Here is a 24216-nt window from a genome sequence, read left to right on the forward strand (position 1 = left end):
ACAAGAAAATCAGTATTCGTCTGGTCTTTAGCCTTTGCAGCATGTCCCAGCTGATACTGGGCATGAGGCTTGGTACACCCTGGTTGAGTCACCAGTAAAAATCTGGTTCATCAGTTAATTTTTTATTTATCTGATTGTCTATTTGGCCAACTTATTAATATGAACACACAACCTTTAAATCCTCCCTGCCTGCTGAATAATTTTGTAAGTAGGCAAATACAGTGTGCATGAATTAACTGTAATTTTTTTGTAATGAGGGAAACAGACAGCATGTTTCATGAGACATTTGTGTATGTATGACAATTTATACTTTACTTATTTTCTCGTTTCTGCATGTAGTACATGTTTTGTCATGCTGACCTTGTTCTTACAGATGCCTCATTTCATCTGGTAGAACATTAATCAGTCAGAACAAGTTGTACATTTGTATCATCAAGGATATTTGTTGTTCTTTAATAAATTGTCCTTTCCAAAGTTTGAACTTTAAAGCATTCTGATGGTTAGTTTTTAGTTCCACAGCAGATAACAAGTAATACTAAATATATGTCATGAAATTTTCCGCACACATCAAGCATGTTCTGAAGTGGTGCCGTTTGCTATTTTGTGTTTCATCTTGTGGACGCTGTGCCTCACAACACGAAGCCTAATCCAGCTGAAGACCTGGAAGTGTGTTTGCGTCTTAATCCTGTGCATGTGTGGGTTCTTTCTATAAATATTAGACAGTCTGAATCTGTAAATGTCTTTAAATCTAGACTCAAAACATATCTGTTCGACCTAACATATAAGTAATATCGGGGATGGCGGTCTCAATGTTTAGGTTTAGCCTAGTCCTGCCGACGAGTCATAGGATTTCTTAGTTAGGCCCCTGCCTCCCATTAATCCTCTGCTATTCTGGTCCCTCTAGCACCACTCTCCCCCTGTTCTCTCTGTCTCTCTCCCTTCTTCTGCTGTTCTCTCTCACAGGCCTCTGTGTGGTGGATCATCGGCAATCGGCTACCTCTGTCTGCTTCCATGGCTGGCGATAGCACAAGCTGTACAGTGGTCCTGTTTCACCATCCACTAGGGGAGTGCTGGTTCTGCCTCATTTGGTTCTGCTGTGGTTTTGGGGTTTTGCCAGAGTAACCTTGACTTTAACTTTTTTGAGCTGAATGACTTAGTCACTGTCTGGTCTGTCCTCAGAGTGGTGGATCCTCGGCAATCGGTGACCTCTGTGTGCTTCATCGGCTGGTGGTGACTCGCTCCACTGGATGGATCGGCATGCCTTTGTTATACATTTATTGTTACTGTTATTGTTACTGTTATTATTATTGTGTTGTTAATCTGTACATGCGGTATCTATTGTTTCGTCTGTCCACTCCTGGAAGAGGGGTCCCTCCTCTGCAGTCTTCCTGAGGTTTCTCCCATCCATTTTTTCCCCTGTTAAAAGGGTTTTGGGGGGAGTTGTTCCTTATCCGATGTGAGGGTCGCACTGCTTGCAGTGCACAAAGGTCAGAGGGATATCGTCCATGTGCAGATTGTAAAGCCCTTTGAGACATTGTTTGTGAATCTGGGCTATATAAAAATAAATAAACTTGAAAACTTGAAACTTTCTGGCTTCATGTGACCTCCAGAAACAGGTGATAGTGGTGAGCTGATGTCTCTCAATTAGATGTAGATGCGTAATATTTTAAACCTTTCTTATACAGCACTTCTATCTTAGTCTATTTAATTTTATGTTGCTGCGTTTACCCTGCTTTTAAAGATGATCATTTTAAATAGTGTTCTGTTTTTATTTTACTTGTATCTATTTTATTTTCTACCCTACGAATTTTATTGTTTTACAGTTTTTATTTCATTTTTATCACTCTTTTAGTCCTACATTATGCTTGTAGTCTAGCTTTTTCTCCAGTATTTCCTCAAGGGAGTCCTCCACACTGTGATCAGTCTGCTGGTGAGGTTACTGTCCTTGGGTTTCTTCAACCCAGCCGGCTGGGTGTTCCTCCTTTTTAGGCGGGGGTCCACTTGTCTGTCGAATTGGGGGGCTTGGGTGCTAATCCCCCCCTATGACACGGCCTGTGGATCCTCCCAGTGTGGATGGCCCCATTTCCATATCCTTGATCATCAGCTCTATGCCATGCCTATGCATTGTGTGTAATTGTACAGTATGTGTGTCTATGTGTGTCTGCTATAGAGGGTGGGAGAGAGGGGTCTATCTTTATTGTTTTTGTTTTTAATTGTCTAAAGTTCTTAATTCTGTAAAGAAGTGTTTGTTGCATTTTGCATGAAAAGTGCTCTATAAATAAAGTTGATTTGATTATGTGACAATCTCATGCTTGTCTTTTATGTTGACCAACTACGAAGTATTTTTTGGTAATACTTCACTGCAGTATACAAAAGGTGCCAGGCTCAAGGGATCATAGCTGTGTGTCCCTTGATCATGATCAATCCACCAACAGACTCTGTGAATTTTATTCATGGTAAATTACTGCAGTAATTGTCTTACTTTGCACTATAGTTCTCCAAAGTTACCAATAACTTTTGACATTTTCAGTTTGAATGGAAAACATTAATTTCTTTCCTCGCCCAATTATATAATACAGTATATCTTTAATGGTAAGGCATTCAATGTAGCCGCAAGAGGACACAAGCCAGTGTCTTATTGTGCCGGTCATAAGCCCAGATAAATACAGAGGGTTGTGTCAGGAAGAGCATCTGACGTAAAACTTTTGCCAAATCAAACATGCGACTCAAACCTATGACTTCCATATCGGATCGGTCGAGGCCCGGGTTAACAACGACCGCCATCGGTGCTGTTCACTTACAGTGTGCCGGTGGAATTTGGACTATTGTTAGTCGAAGAGGAGAGGAGGCATGTTGAATGTTGGAACTATGACAGGAAAAGGTAGAGTTGGTTGACATGATGCAGAGGAGGAAGGTAGACATACTGTGTGTCCAGGAGACTAGGTGGAAAGGTAGCAAGGGTAGAAGTTTAGGAGCAGGGTTCAAGTTGTTCTATCATGGTGTAGATGGGAAGAGAAATTGAGTAGGACATCTTGAAGGAGGAGTTTGTTAGGAATGTCCTGGAGGTAAAAAGAGTGTCAGATAGAGTGATGAGTCTGAAGCTAGAAATTGAAGGTGTGATGTTCAATGTTGTTAGTGGGTATGCTCCACAGGTAGGGTGTGAGCTGGAGGAAATTCTGGTTGGACTTTGATGAAGTAATGCAGAGCATACCTAGAAGTGAGAGAGTTCATTGGTGCAGACTTCAATGGACATGTTGGTGCAGGTAACAGAGGTGATGAGGAGGTGATGGGCAGGTTTGGTATCCCGGAGAGGAACGCAGAAGGACAGATGGTAGTTGACTTTGCAAAAAGCATGGAAATGGCTATAGTGAATACTTTCTTCCAGAAGAGGCAGGAACATAGGGTGACCTATAAGAGTGGAGTTAGGAGCACACAGGTAGACTACATCTTGTGTAGACGGTGTAATCTGAAGGAGATCAGTGACTGTAAAGTAGTGGTAGGTGAGAGTTTAGCCAAACAGCATAGGATGGTGGTGTGTAGGATAACTCTGGTGGTGAGGAAGATGAAGAGAACAAAGACAGAGCAGAGGACAAAATGGTGGAAGCTGAAAAAGGAAGAGTGCTGCATGACTTTTAGGAAGGAGTTAAGACAGGCTCTGGGTGGTCAGGAGGTGCTTCCAGATGACTGGACAACTACAGCTAATGTGATCAGGGAGACAGGTAAGAGAGTACTTGGTGTGTCATCTGGAAGGAAAGTAGATAAGGAGACTTGGTGGTGGAATGAGGAGGTACAGGAGTGTATACAGAGAAAGAAGTTAGCTAAGAAGAAGTGGGACACTAAGAGGACTAAGGAGAGTAGAAAGGAGTACAGGGAGATGCAGCGTAAGGTGAAGGTAGAGATAGCAAAGGCCAAACAAGGGGCTTATGATGACTTGTATGCTAGGTTGGACAGTAAGGAGGAAGAGACCGATCTATACCGGTTGGCAAGACAGAGAAAAATAGATGGGAAGGACGTGCAGCAGGTTAGGGTGATTAAGGATAGGGATGGAAGTCTATTGACAGGTGCCAGTAGTGTGATGGGAAGATGGAAAGAGTACTTTGAAGAGTTGATGAACGAGGAAAATGAGAGAGAACAAAGACTAGAAGAGGTAACTATTGTGGACCAGGAAGTAGCAAAGATTAGTCAGGATGAAGTGAGGAGGGCATTGAAGAGGATGAAGAGTGGAAAGGCAGTCGGTCCTGATGATATACTTGTGGAGGTTTGGACGTGTCTAGGAGAGGTGGCAGTAGAGTTTCTGACTGGGTTGTTCATCAGGATCTTAGATAGTGAGAAGATGCTGCAGCAATGGAGAAGAAGTGTGCTGGTGCCCATTTTTAAGAACAAGGGAGATGTGCAGAGTTGTGGAAACTACAGAGGAATAAAGCTGATGAGCCATACAATGAAGTTATAGGAAAGAGTAGTGGAAGCTAGACTAAGGACAGCAATGAGCATTCTTGAGCAGCAGTATGATTTCATGCCAAAAAAAAAAAGAAATGCAGATGCAGTATTTGCTTTGAGGATGTTAATAAAGAAGCACAGAGAAGGCCAGAGGGAGCTGCATTGTGTTTTTGTAGATCTGGAGAAAGCTTATGACAGGGTCCCCAGAGAGGAACTGTTGTATTGTATGTGGAAGTGACAGAGAAGTATGTTAGAGCAGTGCAGGACATGTATTAAGACTGTTATACAGTGGTGAGGAATGCTGTAGGTGTGACAGAGGAGTTCAATATATGCCATAGTTTAGTTTTTGTTTTTTGTTTTTTATTTCAATAGTATGATTTTTCATTTCAATTTAAAAAGGCATATAAAATATCAAGCGAGGTGAATACACATTTAAATGCATCGCTGGTTATTCCTGCCGGTCATAGGGATCAAAAGTCTAAGACCACAAAAAAGTATTGATAACATCTTTCATTTACCTTCTGATCTGTCTGTCACCACTCCTAACCCCTCTCAACATTCACCATTTGTTGTTCAATTAGAATTTTAACACAAACTCTACTATAAAACACTCTATTCTCCTATTCTTTCGATCGATCATCCTCGCCTTGTTGTACACCAATTCGCAGGTTTAGCTTGTAAAAATAGAATCCTTTTTTTTTATTGGACGAAAGAGCATATTTGTCTAGTTCATAATATTTCTGGTTAACTAAGTAATTGTAATTCAACTAACTTGGTTTGATTATAAATGTTTATGAGTTGTAAGCCTATTTATACTGAAGTACTGCAGCAGACATCCTGCGGAGGTAAGTTTTCTGCTTTTTTGATTGAGTATAATTGATTCTAATTAGAGTTATACTTAATTATACTTGGTGTTTATTTCAATTAAATTGTAAAATTTGACTGATTTAATTATGAGACTGTATTGTGTAACTGCAATGGCATATACAGTATATTGTGTTTTTATGCCTTTAGGGGTTATCACCCTACTGAATGACTAGCTGCTACTTCAATGGCATTAAGCAACATTCTGCTCTCACAGTTCATAAAATAAAACTACTGTGATATATAAATTCCCTATTTTCACTTTCACAGGTTAAATGTAAAACATGGAGACAACTGATGTGTTGTTGCCAGTAATGCCTCTTATCTTACATCCATTCTTGCTAGTTCTATTGTATCAAGAATTAAAATAACTTAGACCTTCCTAAGTTGCCCGCTAAGCATTTTTCCAAAACCTTTCAATATTTGATTGATTTACAGCCCTGATTTATACTTTATCAGCAATGCATTTCATTTTGTTTATTTGCAATTTCAAATGTGACCCAATGTGGAAACATATACATGTTAATATAAGCATGTAGTATAAATGTCTGTTTTAGCTTGCTTCCTGAATGCAAAGTTGTAATATTTTGATTTTATGTATACCCTAAAGTGTGTAATGTTTGTTTCTTTGTCCCTTCATTTCATCGTCTGCTGCTCTTAAAGATCAATCACACAGCACGCCTAGACAACAGTCATCAGTATCAACACAGATTCTTCCGTGTGTTTGCTCCGTTCTTTGATACATGTCCCAAAGTATTTCTCCCAAAATTAACTGCAAGTACTGCAACTCTCTGACGAAGCACAAGACAAACGTAAAAAAAAACAAGCAAATTTAGTTCCATCCAAACAAAATTACATTCACTCTCATGAATTTCACCTTGATATGAAAACATTTTCTGTCATCTTATCTTATTTCCACTCTGTCCCACTTTTGTCACTCTATGAACTTTATTTCTCTTTGGTGTGGTGAGTTATGCCAGAAAATAAAGACTCGTATTTTCACTCTTCCTCTTTGTCTCTTTTTTGTGTGCTTCTATTTCACCGCTGTCTTGCTGGTATCGAGATGCGTGTAGCGTGAAATTAAAGACAATGCATTTCTGACTCCCAAATAAATGTGCCCCCCTAATGAGTTTGGAGTTGGTCCAACCAAACCCAGTGATGAAAACAGTGTTCCCATAACATTCTATTTCCCTTCTTGGTGGAATTTTAACCCCTTTAATGCAATCTTGGGTGAATTGAGTTATAACTTTCATCATGTTTGCATGTTTGTAAAGTAAAAAGGAGCAAAATTGTTTATATTTTGTAATTCCAGACTTCTTTAATGTAAATGTTTTATCTGGATAGTAATTTAATAAATTTCAAATCTTCTTCTTTTCCTTTTGGCTTTTCCCTTCAGGGGTCACCACAGGGAATCAATTGCCTCCATCTAACCCTGTCTGCATCCTCTTCTCTCACACCAACTACCTTCATGTCTTCCCTCACTACATCCATAAACCTCCTTTTTGGTCTTCCTCTAGGCCTCCTGCCTGGCAGTTCCAAACCCAGCATCCTTCAACCAATATATTCACTATCTCTCCTCTGGACATGTCCAAACCATCTCAGTCTGGCCTCTCTGACTTTATCTCCAAAGCCTCTAACATGTGCTGTCCCTCTGATGTACTCATTCCTGATCCTATCCATCCTGGTCACTCCCAAAGAGAACCTCAGCATCTTCACCTCTGCTACCTCCAGCTCTGTCTCCTGTCTTTTCCTCAGTGACACTGTCTCTAGACCAAACAACATCGCTGGTCTCACCACAGTTTTGTACACCTTTTCTTTCATTTTAGCTGAAATTCTTCTATCACACATCACACCTGACACTTTTCTCCACCCGTTCCATCCTGTCTGTACACGCTTCTTCACCTCTTTTCCACACTCTCCATTGCTCTGGACTGTTGACCCTAAGTACTTAAAATCCTCCACCTTCATCTCTTCTCCCTGTAACCTCACTCTTCCACTTGGGTCCCTCTCATTCACACACATGTACTCTGTCTTACTGTGGCTAACCTTCATTCCTCTCCTTTCCAGGACAAACCTCCACCTCTCTAGCTTCTCCTCCACCTGTTCCCTGCTCTCACTACAGATCACAATGTCATCTGCAAACATCATAGTCCATGGAGATTCCTGTCTAACCTCGTCTGTCAGCCTGTCCATCACCATAGCGAACAAGAAGGGGCTCAGAGCTGATCCCTGATGCAGTCCCACCTCCACCTTGAACTCCTCTGTCACACCTACAGCACACCTCACCACTGTCTTATAATCTTCATACATGTCCTGCACCGCTCTAACATACTTCTCTGCCACTCCAGACTTCTTCATACAATACCACAGTTCCTCTCTGGGGACCCTGTCATAAGCTTTCTCCAGATCTACAAAAACGCAATGCAGCTCCCTCTGGCCTTCTCTGCACTTCTCTATCAACATCCTCAAAGCAAATAATGGATCCGAAGTATACTTTTTTGGCAAGAAACCATACTGCTGCCCACGAATGCTCATTGCTGCCCTTGGTCTAGCTTCAACTAGTCTTTTCCATAACTTCATTGTATGGCTCATCAACTTTATTCCTCTGTAGATGCAAAAACTCTGCACATCTCCCTTGTTCTTAATTTAATTAATTCAAATGATTTGTAATAAACCACCCAGACCATTTGTTGTCTTCTTTTCTTTACATTTTGACCTAATCAGCCCATACAGATTCATACAGATTTGTTAATAGTATTTTACACACATATATTCTAGATGGGACTGTGATTGGACTTGCAGCAGCATTTATTGCTTGTCTGATGGTATAGCTTGTTTACATGAGTTGCTTTCACCCATGGACGACGCCAAAGATTCAAACCACTTAATGTATGTGTCGCCAAGTTCTATGTGAGGGGACTGAAGTACAACAGAACAGAATCATATCCCTCCCACAACAACCCAGGACATTAAAAATGTATTTGGATTTCTGTCCAGGTGATTGTTTCTATTTTTACTTTAAATTGGTTCTTATTTTGCAGTTATGTTTAATTAAAGTGACCCTAACTAACCAGACATTGGCAGTATGAGCAAATAATGTCCTCCTTGATTTCCTCTTCTTTCATATTTCTCGTGTTAAAATAAACTTAAATCTTAAACAACTCAAAAACACTTATTTGTTGCTGAGTTCATACAAGAACTGAAAAAATCCAGTCTGTGTTTCATAGAAGATGCAATCATCTCAATCTCAATGGGACTAAAAACCCTGTGGCCACTACTCCTTTATGTGTTCACAACCACCACCATCTCAGATCCAAAGGAGCTCAGCTGCCCGAGGAGATGGTTAAGATTTCCAAGGAGCTTCAGAAATATTGAATCCCAGAACATCAAGAGCAACACCAGGGATTCTTAACGCTGCACAGGACTGGCAGACATGAGTTGACCTAGGCAGCCAAGTCAAATTCCCTCATCATGTCACTGAGACCTAACATCATCCTGGTGTCAGGGGCAACAAAGAGCATCATGTTTGAGCTTACTGTGCCATGGGAACAGCTACAGCAGCAGCAGAGAGGCAGCAGAGAAGGCCTTCAGGTGGCTCTAGATAAAGAGAGCAGACCCATGCTTGAGTGCTACTAGGCCACAAGCTGAGGCCTGGTCCACCTCACTCAGGGTGTCTGATGTTAGTCTTAGTGCTCTTATTGCATACATGCTAGTAGAATTTCATAAATTTTTTTTTTGTGTGGTACTAGTACACTTCACGGTTGCTACGGGTCAATAGGAAGTAAACATTACAGATAATTAGTCAAATAGCTTATTTCTCGGTAAGCATAAGAAAGAAAGCTTGACCCCCGGCAAAGATTTAATAGTCGTGTCGGAAAATGAGGCTCTCACACCTCTGCAATATTATGAGCACCGCCTCAAATATTTTGTACAGTCATTAATATCAACAGGTCACTAAGGATTTCATTCATGCGCTGTGTGAGAACAACAACACCCAAAGTCATCATAGATTTGTTTCGATGAATCAACACAAACATCAAACACTGTGAACGCTCTCCTCCGTCTTCAAATGACGTCTATGTAAGGGTTGACATTAGAGTGGCTTGAGAAATTTGAGAAGTAGAATGAATGAGAATCAGGTACAGGATTGGACTAACTCAGACATGTACATCTTGATAGTGATAGGTTTATTAAACTGGTTTTTTGAGCTGATACGTGATGCAAATTTTTAAAATTAACCTTTTTGGATTGTGTTGCACAAATGTTTACAGAACTGGATACATAAAATATTGCAGTAACAGAAAGACAATAACAATTTTTATGATTGAAACCATTATTACCATTCCTATTCTTGCCATGAAGTTTATTTTTATCTGTTCAACAAGAAGAAGGAAAATAGTTCTAAAAAAAAAAAAAAAAAGGAACTTGAGATGGCACCGGGGAGATTGCCTCCTGTTACGTGCAGCTCTGCATCACTGTGTACACGTCACACTTCCAACACAACTCTAACACTTCTTAAGAAATTTTCTGATGACTCAGCAATTATTTGCTGCGTTTGAGGAAGATGTGAAAAGGGATACAAGGCCACAATTTGAGAATTAGAGGACCAGTGTGACCACAACCACAACCACAGACACTTAAAGACTAAGAAGAAAGATGACTTTCAGAAGGAGGGGGGGTTTAAGCCAGAACCAGCTGCCATCCAGGAGAGAAAGATTGTTTCTTAAGACACAAACCTGATGGTGCAGCTGGACCACAAACTAGGGGTACCATACAACACTGCCAACAGGAGCAGGATCAGGAATCTTCTCTAAACTATGGACAATCGTGGACTACCCCAGCCATCCTGTGTTGGAGGTGTTAAATAAATACTCCATCACCTATTCCATCATGCAGGATTGAGCACTACAGGAACTCCTTTCTTTAGCAATTCACTTAAACTGTTAAAGCACTAATACATCCATACAGCACGTAATAATCACAAGGAAAGGTTGTGGTGCACATTACTGACACCTAACTTGTGCACAAAACAAACAGTTTTTATGCACGGCTACTGATGTGATGATCTCTCCTCAAAATAATAAAACAAAATGTTAAGAGTCTCTTTTAGACTAAAAATAAAAAACATTGAAGGAACATAAATTCAAAATCTGTTTTCAAAAGCTGTTGTATTTTAATACTCCTCTCCTTCTTATTCAGTAAATCCATGTTATTTTTTCAGCTTTCATATAATCTCCTTTGATTAATACAGAAATCATTACCAGTATTCAACATTAGACAACATGCACAGTCCTGATGACCCACTCATAAGTAAGTCTTGCATTTACATTATGTCGCCCTCAAAATGTTAACAAATAATATAGGTTAATATTGTTAGGAACATAGAATGTTTTCTAAACTGAGTTTAAACTACTTCATTTTTCAATATAACAGTATAGAGCACATGTGTTAAAGGTCCCTGTTTATTAAATACATGAAGCTGAATTGATTGAGTTGTCTGTGTCACCTCTGTTGGTTCAAGCGTCTTGGATGGAGAAGTGAAGTCAAAGGAAATTCAGTTGCTTTCTTTTCAAGCCCCAAGAATCCCGATGAGTGATAATCTACACAGACATGAAATGAGTAGCAGGTTTTTCATAGTTTGAAGCTGTCACAACGTGTTATTTGTGTCATCAGCAGTGAATTTCATGCTGCGCTTCTAAACCAATACAAACAGTGAACTGAAGTACATCTTTACGTCCTTAAATGACACCTCCTCAAACAGAAGAGATACAGATGCTAAATAAGCCCCAACTGAAATAAGTTTTGCTTGAAAGAAATGAAAAAGTTGCAAATAAAATTGTGTGATTATATTCAAAGTATAGAACTTTCTGAATTATTGCTCCAGAAGCAGCCATTTAGCCGATCACTTTTGATAGTAGACAAGTTCTTTTGCCAAGCAGCAACTCAGAGATGATCCAGATTCAGAAAAAGGCCAGCGTGGAAATAGAGTTACTAAGTTTCCTAAAACATTTATTATTTTAACATATAGGCCTTTTTTAGCATCTAACGTTTAATTTTAGAGATATCTACTGAAACTGAAATTGACTGTGTGAATTATAACCGGACTTGTTTTATTCAGTCTTTATCATAGCTTCCAAAAGCCATTACTGTTCAACTGGTAAATAAATGTCTGACCTCTTTCTCCTCTCATTCACAAAAGTGGTCCATGGATCATCATCCTCAGACGCTGAGAGCCAGGACCATATTAAAATTCGAATTTCCCTCTAATCCTTGATTACCATGACTCGTGCTGCTACGCTCCAGCACTCCTGTGATGATCATTCATTCATCAGCCCATTTCTCTCTTGGATGAGGTCGCTCCCAGTCCACTCATATTAATCACTCACTGCTCCTATTGACTGATTAAGTCCTGTCTCAAGAAGCCAAAATGGCTGATTGTCTCATTTAAATATAACACAGATTCTGGTTGGAAATTGGCTGAGTGCAGTCAATTTTTCCTCTTTTTTTCTCCCTTCACATTTGAAATAAGCACACACTCCGGTACCTCACAGGCACCCTCTCCTGTGCAAGTTTCAAATCTTAAATAAGTTATATTCTACATTTGAATAAATGCATTGCTAGTTTGCTTATAACCCTAACCCTAAGCCAAACTTTTTAAATAAACTTATAAAAGTCTTTTTAACTATTTTTTCTTAAAAGAAACATAAAGATGATACCGTCACATTTCATGATTAGGTTACTTTTCATTGAAGCATAACAAAATAGCTGACATCTCTATTGCAAAACAATAAAACATTCAATGTGTCTATTGTTGTCAGGAATATGTTTACGAGAAATGAGATTTTGATATTGTGCTTCCAATGAGTACCAGATAACTGATTAAATGTACTGTATATAGGTAGTATTAGTCAAAAAGCTAAGTATTTAACCTCAAAGAAAGAATCGGAAGCTCAGTTTCTTGCCTAATTATTACTGTGAAACTTTTTCTTTGTCTTTGAGCTATAATATTTTTCACCAAACAACTTTGTAGATCAATGACTGGAAGTTCAAAATGAAATACTGGCATTTTTACAATGGTTCACACCTGAAATTCTTCAAAAAAAGAGATTATTAAATGTCCCATATTATGCCTTTTTTGATTCATGTCGTTCAACTGCCAGATGTCCAACTTCAATGTATTTAAATATCTTGCCCCAAACTGATCGGTGGTCCTCAACATCTTTGATTGAATATTGATAAAATCACTTCTGTCCCAAAACGCTCCGTGTTAATGGGCCGTGCTCTGAGCTCTCTCTCTATCAACACACTTCCCTCCTCTGAGCTCCTCATATCCACATCTACCTCCCCCCGCGTTCACGTGGTGCATGTAAACAAACCGTACGTGAACACGTGCACTACCGATCGATTGATTGCCAGAACTTTTTTTTATGACATGCAAGTTTGCAGATGACACTGTGATCTGTAATGAGAGCAGGGAACAGGTGGAGGAGAAGCTAGAGAGGTGGAGGTTTGTCCTGAAAAAAAGAGGAATGAAGGTTAGCCGCAGTAAGACAGAGTACATGTGTGTGAATGAGAGGAACCCAAGTGGAAGAGTGAGGTTACAGGGAGAAGAGATCAAGAAGGTGGAGGATTTTAAGTACTTAGGGTCAATAGTCCAGAGCAATGGAGAGTGTAGAAAAGAGGTGAAGAAGCGTGTATAGGCAGGATGGAACGGGCAGGTTAGGGTGATTAAGGATAGAGATGGAAATCTATTGACAGGTGCCAGTGGTGTGATGGGAAGATGGAAAGAGTACTTTGAAGAGTTGATGAACGAGGAAAATGAGAGAGAACAAAGACTAGAAGAGGTGACTGTTGTGGACCAGGATGTAGCAAAGATTAGTCAGGATGAAGTGAGGAGGGCATTGAAGAGGATGAAGAGTGGAAAGCCAGTCGGTCCTGATGATATACCTGTAGAGGTTTGGAAGTGTCCAGGAGAGGTGGCAGTAGAGTTTCTGACTGGGTTGTTCAACAGGATCTTAGATAGTGAGAAGATGCCTGAGGAATGGAGGAGAAGTGTGCTGGTGCCCATTTTTACGAACAAGGGAGATGTGCAGAGTTGTGGCAACTACAGAGGAATAAAGCTGATGAGCCATACAATGGAGTTATGGGAAAGAGTAGTGGAAGCTAGACTAAGGGAAGAAGTGAGCATTTGTGAGCAGCAGTAAGATTTTATGCCAAAAAAGAGTACTACAGATGCAGTATTTAACCTGCTCTGTCACGAGGAGGTCCTTGGTTAATTCCACTTGGGGCCTTTCTGTGTGGAATTATCACGTTCTCCCCATGTCTGCGTGGGTTCTTTCCAGGTTCTCCTGCTTCTTCCCACCTCTGTAAACATGCAGCTTAGGTTAACTGTCTGTAGGTGCGAGTGTGACTGGATGTCTGTGATGAACTGTGATGGGCTCTAACGTAACCCGTAACCTGGATTGTGGATAAGCAGGTGAAGATTAAATTAAATTAAATTAAATCCACTTTTATTCATCCACACAATGGGGAAATTATGTTTTCCACTCCAGTTTTTTTTTTGTACATGCATATACTGTATATATTATATATATATGTGTTAGTCAGAGTACACACAAACATCGTATACAGGCCCCTGAACACAAGACACACTAGGGGCCTGTAGGCATGCAGTTAATGACAATCAGTACAAGAGAGGTGGAGGGACGGGTCGCGACTTCGGAGTGCGCCCCAATGAGCAGCTTGTGGGGGGGGACGGCGCCTTGCTCAAGGGCGCCTCGGCAGTGGCTGGGAGGAGAGCTGACACCTCCCACTGTCAGCTCACACTCCAAAGATGTCTGGCTGGAGCGGGAATCGAACCGCCGATGGCTGGGCGCTGTCTGGTCCCAAGACGTCCGCTCTACTGCTGAGCCACTGCCGCCCCCAGATGAGATAAATACGATCGTCTCATCTTCACTGAAACGAATAAATGAAGGGTTTTTACCTGAATCAACAAGGTGAAGCAAGTTTCTTGTATTAAGAGGTTAAAGTACAAAAAATATATATTCAGGAAAAATAAAATGTGTTTATCTTAATTTCAATCATGTTTGAATTAGATGTTTAATATATTAGTGCTGACACACTTGAACCTCATGGGGCACCTAAACCAGATACATGTTCGGCAAATGAGCAAAGAGACATGAGAATTGGTTGTAGGGATCAATTTACAGCTTAATTACAAGTTTTGAGGATTTCATAATTAGAATTAGAACTGACTTAAGAAAAAAGGCCCTTAGAGTCCTCGTCACAATGAAAAATAATCCCAATTATTGTGTTTGTCATTTAATAGGGCCGTCACCATTCCTGTGTGGCTTCGTTAGTGTTTCTAACTTTCCCAACATGTTATATTTAGCTGAGGCTAGTGGAGCTAAGTTGTGCAAACATTGTCATCAGGGGGTTGAGAATTGTCTCCTCAGTTTTGCAAATATAATTAAGAGTGAAAATAGGGTCAGAATTTGAAATTTGATAGGAGAATGAACACAATAGGCTTTCCAGCATAGTCACAAGCATTAATATTGTTGTTGACAACCTGTTTAATAAATATTTATGAATGTAATAAGTTTTTATGTACTGTCGTATTGGCGACACTTTGCTGTTTGTGTCATGTGCTTCATGCATTCAAACATTCTTACTTATGTTGTCCATGAACATAGGTCTATTTACTTAAATGCACTGATTTGGGTTATATTGAAATGTCCACACATATATTTACCACAAAAACACATATAAAATGTTTTTCAGGTGTTTTTGTATTTGCACAAAGGCATTCATACAACTGAACACACGCAAACACAAGCAGCCACATTGTCCCACAGCAGTAATGAAACCCAGTGATCAACGGTTAAAAATGGGCCAATACAATAAAGAGCAGAGAGCCACACTGACCAGTGCACCTCTGGTAATTGTGAATTATATCACTGAGCAGCATTAGCCAGCGCTGCTAATGAGCTATTACAGCAGTGACCTTTGGGACAAACTCATTACCAGGTGACAATAGACAGCAGACAGAAGCTAGATTCATTATCATAATTATCACAGCTGCCTTTATTGCAGTTCACCAGGGTTGCTGGTCGAGGTGTTTGCTTGTGTGTAAATGAAAGCGTCACACAGACCTAAAAATTGCAGTGCCGCAGAAACATATCGGACCCGGTCAGTCCTGAATTCCTCTACCTCATACTGAACGCTGTCTGTCACAAACAAATTTCAATCTACTACAAGGCCACTTGAGTATAGAATACAAAGTTTCACACGAAATTGACAAGTAGGTTTCACCAAGAGCATACAATTTCAAAATCAGAATAAACTCTGAAAGAGATGACAAAGAAGGTGATTAAATTCAATCAATAAGGACTATAAATCTGTTTCTAAAACTCTGGAATGATACACTCACGCACCTTGTCATAAAATGGAGAAACCTGATCAACAATGAACCTTTCCAAAAGTTAATGAAGACTCCCTGAAGAATTCACAAAGGGCCCTTGGTAACAACCAAGCCACTAAAGGCTTCTGTCACTTCAATAAAGTTCAGTGTTCAGCTGTTCCTGCTTAGTATAATCCATCAAATGCTATCTATCAATATGTTCACTGTTCCCTGTCTTGTTGACATGCAGCAGGAAACTTAAAAGTGTCTTTGGATGCAAAACACACAGATGAGAGGGTTGTCAGGGATGTAATAATAGCTGTGAGTTGATGAGCTGCATCTCACGAAGCAGTCCTGACTGCCTGAGGGTCAGGGTTTTACTTTGAAGGACCAGATTTAACAATTGTCAAACTGAAAATCCTTTTTTCCATAATTAGGATCTGAGCCATTCTTTCTGTTGCCCTCATCAAGGAGATGAGGGTGATGGATAATGTTTGGACATGTACGTGCTCCGTCTGGGATTCAGATGTGACATTATCATTTTGTTGCCATTTAAAATGTTACAGAAAATTGAAACTAGTGGAAGAGCAAGCATCGATGACAGGTATGAAAAACTCTTTGAAGGGCAGACACAGGACAAAGTAAAACTGCTGGAGATCAGATGGAGCTGAGCAGCTCTTGCAGAGGTCAAACTTAGTCCAGATTTCACTTCAGGAGGTCCAGACATGTGTTTCTTCAGATTTGTTTCTGCATGATGCAGTGAAGTGTTCTCCAGCTGACCATTCGGCTCACTGAGGCTTCATTCCTGCAGGAAAGTGATAAATAATTAAAGAGCAGAGGATGTTTTCATAAGTCCTGGTTTTAAAACAAAGACGGTGTATAGTCTACAAAGTATAAAAAGTTGGTCGTATTTAAGCTGTGAAGATTGTTTCCTTTCAATCTGGCTTCCTGACAGCGGTGATACTGTTACAGTACAGTACAGTTATTTTCTGACTACAGCTCAGAAATACATGAAGACATTGCATACTTTCTGTTTTCTCTTAAATTAATGTAATGATTTTGAGCCTCCATGATTAATTATGCATCATTTCCGTTGTTATGCTTAAACCTGGATGATAAAACACAGTGTCAGCTGATAACCAACTTTATTATGCTAGTAGTACATGGCCAAAGTTAGGTTAGGATAAATATAGTAACCAAAAGCCATTTAAACTAAGTTTGCCATATGATACTACATGTCATGGTTCGGTTCTGTTTGTGTGCTTGACAGGTCTGTTATTGTGAAAACTCATTTTCTCTTAACAGGTCAGGCTGTGGCAGAGGGTGTAGCTGGATCGTAGCAGCTGATGAGCCACACCAGTTCCAACGCTGTTCATCAGCCTCATTTTAAAAGGCCTGGTTTTTCCCTAAGAGGGTGCCAGATTATTTTGTCCTGTGTTCGTGATGCTAGTGTTCCTAGTCTTCTCGCTGCTACATGCTCTTTTCATTGTTGTGGATTTTTGGTAATTTTTGCTCTGTTGTTTCGTTTTCATTGCTCACTTGTGTTTTTGCCTGAGCAATAAAACTGTTTATTTTTACGTTTGTGTCAGTGTCTGCTCCTTGGGGTCCAGGCTTGAACTACCCTTAACACTACAGCCACTACTACTGTATTTACTGTTAATATGTAGTACTTAGTGCAGTGAAAGGTAAGGGACATTCTGTCAAACGTCTGCAGTATTTGTGAAGGACCAAATCAAATCAGCCTGATGAAATTTTTGCTGCTGTTTGTTTTCCTTTTTAAAATTTTAAATGCACTAAAATATGACATATGTATTTATGTAAGTTTAAACCTGTATGTATTACACTATTTTAATATTGTATTTTATTTTAAAGTCAGTTTCCTGCGTATGTAAATCTTAATTTGTTGCATCAATACAGCTAAAATCTGAAATCTGTTAAGCCAACAAGCTTTTCATAACTAATTATGTTTCATCCATGGTGTTTCCTAACAGCGAAGTCATGAAAAAAAAATTTCACAAGAAAACATTTCTGGGAGCCAGTGGGAGGTAAAAAGAAGATCTGTAAGGCCAGTACTATGAATATAATTACCTATTATCTAAGATCCAATCCTGTGATTGGTTGATTCACTCACCAATAGGAGGCTGGAAAAGACCAGTCAGCTGAGGCAAAACAGAGCAACACAGATCATAGTATTGATCAGACTTTATGGGTCATGGGAAAAGATTTACAAGTTATCAAACACATGCTATTCATTCATCTGTCTTCTTTAAATGAGACATTCGTAATCGTCTCATCTTATATAAAACATGGTTCACGGGTCTGCTGGAGCCTATCCCAGAGGTAGGGTACACCCTGGATGAGTCGCCAGTTCATCACAGGCCACATATAGAAACCACCGACCAAAACTCACACCGACGGATCATTTTTGAGTGAGCAATTTACATAAGCTGCATGTTTTAGAAGATGAGAGGAAGCTGGAGAACCCGGGGAGAACCCACACAGACGGGGGAGAACATACAAACTCTGTCAGAAATAAAACCAGGAACCTTCTTGCTGTGAGGTGACATCGCTAACCATTCCTCCACTGTGCTGCCCGCATGCAGGATTTATTGTCATTGATTTTAGTTTCACTTAAAAAACATGCCTATAGATGAAATTGTAAAAAAAACAAACAAACAGGCCAATCAGAAAATATTTTCTATCAATGTATTCGTGCTGAATTTAAAAAGAAAAACATTGGACCTTAACTTTTAACAAAGGAAACTATTTCCACACTTTTCACATTTTCTCATAAGCACAACCCAAGAAAAGGTTTTCTAGCAATCTTTGGCAGGGTTGTTTTATATATGAGAAAGGTATTCTGTGTATAGTGGCTAATGGTTTTGCTCCAATACTTATCAGAAGAAATGAAAAACTAGAGAAGGGAAAAAAATAAGAGAGCCACAATGAATAAAACCAGAAAATAAACTGAAAGAGGAGTAACTAAAGTACAAGAAATAAACAGACTGAGGAGAAAATGTCTCAATGTAAGTCAGATCAACTGTTCATGCACTCATTATGAAACATTAAGTTGGGTCCAAAGCATTAATAAATCAGATAATTTACTGAAAGTAGTCAATAATCCTCCAAACAAGATTATTAATCCCATGTTTACAGATGGAAGATTTGAAACATTGAAAAGTAGAAGACAATTTTCAGTATGGTGAAGGTGAAGACAGGGGGGGATGAAACAATAATGAAGGAGGGACGTTAAGAAAAGGATAAAGTGATCGAGATTAAGGAGGGAAGAGATAATGTAGCTGGATGGGAGGGATGAAAATCATTTTAGTCCAAAAGGAGTCAGAGAAGGAGGAGAGCAGAGACAGAGAAGACAGACATGAATAGAAGAGGAAGGTGGGAGGAACCCAGGCGGTGATTGGCACAAAGGAAGATGACCATATCACATGAAGAAAGAGAGAAAGAATGAAGAGAGAGGGAGTAGAACAAAGTGAGAGAGAAGAGTGATCAACATTGATTAGCCAAGACTGAGAGATGGATGAGAACAGGATGGTTGAAAAGAGCGAGGGATGAAGAGAGGGAGACCGTGATGGGGAGCTATTAATAATTTATGATAGCCTCAGCTTTTCAAAGCAGCCTGGCGGTCCCGCTCTCTGCTTCCCCCTGACGTTTAATTTGTCTGAAATTCAGCGAGCGTGGAGTCTGATTATCGTCTCCGTCTGCCCACGCCTCTACCTCCATCTCCCTGACACTGAGGTGAAATCACAAGCTGTTCTGTACACACATGTCAACCTGGAATGCTTAGAGTGACACAATTCTCCTCTATAAGGTACCAAATGGCATAAAGATAAAATATTTCTGGGCCTCCCTGAGATACCTGAAATTAAATGCCCTAATAGAGCTCAGATCCTCTGTATTATTCCATTTATAGGTCCATTATAGCAACAGGGAAAAGTGCAGGCAGTGCATTAAAGAGCCAAAGTCCAAAATCACTGTCTAGTTATTTGTCTGAAGGGTTCTGAACAGAGGAATGAAGCAGCTTCTGTTTTAATATCTCCTCACACCAAAGCAAATGTTTAATTTTTCAGTAGTTTATTTCCTCTTTGTTTTTCCACTGCAAATCAGATAATTAGGTTTAGAATTTGGAGATTTTAAATAGAATAATTTATTCCTCGTATCAGAAAACACACCACTCATTCAGAACGATTTCCTCTGTGGTAACCGCGTTTTTGTTCTTTCATGAGTTAGCAAAATATAAAGATTTGTTGCATGTGGGGTGTAAAACCACACACTACCACAAATTGTCATGTATGAGGATGTTATATAAGCCTATTTGTGCTGTAGGGTGTGTGTAGGTGTAACACCAGCAGGCCTAGATGATTCAGTTCAGCTGTTCACGATGGCTGAAGGGAGGATGTTGTTCTGCTGTCTGGTCGTGTCTCTGTGAGGTTCTGCAGCGCCTGCTGGAGGACAGAACTTGAAACAGCTAAGGGTCAGAGTGTTAATGATGGTCCCTGCCTGCTTCCTGGGTTTTCATGAGTAAAAGCCCTGGAAGGGGGGCAAGGGAAGACCCGGTGATTTTCTTTTTTCTGCTGTCCTTTCTTTTTTCCCCATTCTCATCCTGTTTTCTGGCTGCTCCAAAGCAGACCATGATTGATGCCCACAGGACGGATTCAATGACTGTGGCGTAGAACTCTGTAGAACAGCTCTTACGGCAGGCCGTGCTTTGCTTCCTCATTGCTCCAGAAAGTGTTTCCTCTGATGGGCCTGTTTGAGGAAGATGTTGATGTGTGACTCCCACTTCAGATGCTGACGAATGGTAGCACTCAAACTCTTGAAGGTCTGCGCAGTTGACACAAGACTGTGGGATACTGTGAGTGAGACAGAACTGGGGGGGGCGGGGTTGTCCACTAGCATCACCAAAGCATTTGAAGCCCTGACTGCACCAGCACACCCACTGCTCATCCTCCCACAATATGCAGACTCACAATCTTGGAATCGATCAGACATAAACAAGATTATCATGGTGGATTTAGCAGCGAACAATTCTTAAGCACAGAGAGGAGAGCGCTAACACAATTAACGAAAGCAAAATAGTTTTTGGATGCATTTCATGGCATTGTTGACACAAAGGCAGAATGTATATTAGATTGATAAACATGAGGCACATTACAACCATACATATGTTCAATGTAATTGCAGCACTCAGTTCAAATGAACATTGAATACACATACATTAATGATTTAATACCACATATAATGTGGCATAAAACAATGGTAATCTACAAATTAAGATTTAGCATAATGAGATTGCATAATTTGAGTGATATACAAGCTGCTGGCTGAATTCTAGGAGACAGAAATGACCGTGAGTAAAGAGTCATTTGTTCTCATTGCTGACTGAACCAAATGATCTGACTCACTAAAAAGAAAGGAAATTCTGGTGATAAATGCCAACACTCTAATACCATCAGTTAAATGAAGTGAACTCAAGTCTGACCATTAATTTAACTCATAATTTCAAGACAGAAAATTATTTTTTAAGGCTGAAAAGGAAAATAAGAAGTTAATTTTCTTTACAAGTGATAAAACATACATTTTCATTTAAGTTGATGACAAAAGATTTACTGGTTACACTAAATTCGACAATGATTTTGTTCAAGTTCTTTTTCTCTGAACTTCTGACAGAAAACTTAAAGTTAGAAATTCTTGATCATTCTAATGCTGGTCTGTGAGGAGATGTCCCTGTGCCGCCACCTAGTGGTCGAATTGTGTTACAACAATGCAGCTCAGTCAGCTGACACTGACAAGCCTAAATTCATTAAGACCTTAAAATACATAAAAATAGATAAATTACAATACCTTAATAAAATTACACGGGGCCTGTGGAAGAGAGGCTTCTGGGGTCATAACAACTTTTAATAACTTCAATAATCTCAAATTGGTTGTGAAGGCAACACATTTTCAACAGTTTGTGTTCAAAACTGGAAGATTGGTTTGAAAGACCCAAGGGCCCAAGAAAGACCCAAGGGCCCAAGAATAGGCAGGAAAAAAGAATCGTAGGGGGTATGAAATGAGTCTCGGGGAAGAAGTCAGGACAGGATGTGTCAGCATTTGGTGCTGGGTATGCTTTGACTGTTCATGTTTGAATCAGCTTCCTCAGTTTAATCACAGTAAAATAAGTATCTGAGTAAATCCCTCATCTACAACACAAATTACTCTAGTTTAATCCAAGCCAATGTGGTTTAGAGCACGTCTCAGTTGTTAAGTCACCACTGACGGGGATGAAGGGTGGATACTCATTAAACACTGAATGTGAGACTTCATTGGCAAACTGAGAAAATCAGAATACTGATCATTATGATAATATTTTGATCATGAACTACTTGAGTCAAGCCAGCTAGTGGAACTGCAATTAAAAATTGATAAGAATTATTCAAAAATATTTAGCACATTAAAGTTCTCATAAACTCACAGTTTCAAAAAACGTGGGGCACTTTGTAAAACATTCAAAAAGCAGAATCTGATCCTTTCCTAAATGTGTTTGGTGTTCAGTTCAATTGAAGACAGTCCAGACAATACACCTGGAGTTGTACGTTGTCATCATCACAGACATACTTTAATATTTTGGCAGTAAAATGGAGCATGTGATAGTATCCCCATGACAATAGACTGACTGAAGTTTGGTTAAGAATAGGAAGAATTCCTCTTTCAGCACTTCAACAGTCAGTCTCCTCTCTTTCCAAATGCTTAGTGTTGTTGACAGTAAATAATCCCTGTGACCTCATCCCAACTTCTTTCAAACAAGTTGTAGGCCTCAAATACAAAATGAGTTTCCATTAAGGGACAGCTAAACTCAGTTTAAACATTATTTTGACTTTGTACCGTAAAAAAATGACGTTTCAGCTACAAACAAATTAGCAAATCACAACATTTTTTTTGTCTCCCTGTATTCTCATAGTTTAACTCCATAAAAAGGGGGTCAACTTTTTATGAGATCAATGCGTATTTTAGTCTTGCAGCAAACTCATATATTTTAATGCAAGCATGTGACCATCATCGCTCCTCTCTGGGAACTAAGTTGTCAGTCTTTATTAGAATTTCCTATTGTGAGCCTAAGAGGGAAGTGCTGCACCTTTGTGTTAGTAAGGAAACCAGACAGAGAAAACACAAACAGGGGAGAGGATAGACAGGCAGTGCTGCTAGAGTGGAAGAGATTTGAGCTGTTTCATCATTTCTCACAACTGATACCTTAATATCAATGTTATAGAACACCAGATTAGTGGAGGTCCTAAAAGTATAGAGTAGGCCACCAGAGGAAAACAGTAAAGAAGGAAAATAGAGGACCTGAGATAGGTGTCTGAAGAGAGAGTCATCACGTACTGACGGGATCCAACAATTGGAATCAACAGAAACTGGTAGGCCCCAAACCAACATGCATGTGTGATGAAACCAACGCCCAGAGAGGCTACCAGAACCCAGCTGGGCCACGCTAGCTGAGTACCCCCGACCACGGTAGCCAGGAGCATCCAGAAGCCATCACCTGAAGAGCCACTGGGGGAGCCACGTAGACCCAGAGACCAGAGGAGGCAGCGACCACCACCACCAGGGCGCCCAGGACAAACCCCGTAGGCATGGGGTAAGGAGGACCACCTGCCTTTTTATTGTTAACGAAGTACGGGTTGTGCCATATTGGGCAGAGTATACCAGGTTGTAATTGAGATCTTGTAACATCAAGGGTTTTCTACCAAGCAAACAGGGTTGGAGGCAATCAAAGGATTCTTGAAGCAAGGATGCTGTTTAAGGGTTGAGGTTATGAAGGGAAGATCAGAGAGACTGATGTGATTACAGTCTCCCTGTTCTAGTTCCAGCCAGGAGTTATAATCCCCATTTGGATGGATCCACTTGATCAGATATTGTAATTGGTTTCCTAAGTAATACTGCATGAAGTTGGATGCCTCTAGACAAGCTTCAGATTTATTTTTTGAAGAGTTGTCAGGCTAATTTTTGCTGTTTTATTTTTTAAATTGAATTTAACAACGGCAGTGTCTAAGGATTGGAACCACTTTGATGTCGGTTTAAATGAGATTATGGAAAAGAGGTAGTTGATTTGAGGTATTATTTTCATTTTAACAGTAGCTATTCGTCCCAGGAGGGAGATGGGAAGGTTATTCCAACGCCTTACATCACCAGAGACTTTGTCCGAAAGTGCGGTGAAGTTCAAGTGGACTAGTTCTGAAAGTTTATTAGTATTATTTAAACCGAGATATCTAATAACTGAGTTTTGGACTGCAGGATTCCACGAGTTATCTGTTAATGAAAGTATGATTGACTTTGACCAGTTAATGGAATAATCTGAAAGACGTAAGAAGGTTGTAATTAGTTTACATACTTCCTTTACTGATGTTCTGGGGTTTTCTAGATAAAGTAAAATGTCATCCACATATAAGTTAAAGGGTCAGTAAAGTTTATTTTAAGTGACATATATGTTATTCATCATTATGGAAAATAGAAGAAAA

The sequence above is a fragment of the Antennarius striatus genome, chromosome 2, assembly GCF_040054535.1.
Source record: "Antennarius striatus isolate MH-2024 chromosome 2, ASM4005453v1, whole genome shotgun sequence".
Lineage (NCBI taxonomy): Eukaryota > Metazoa > Chordata > Actinopteri > Lophiiformes > Antennariidae > Antennarius > Antennarius striatus.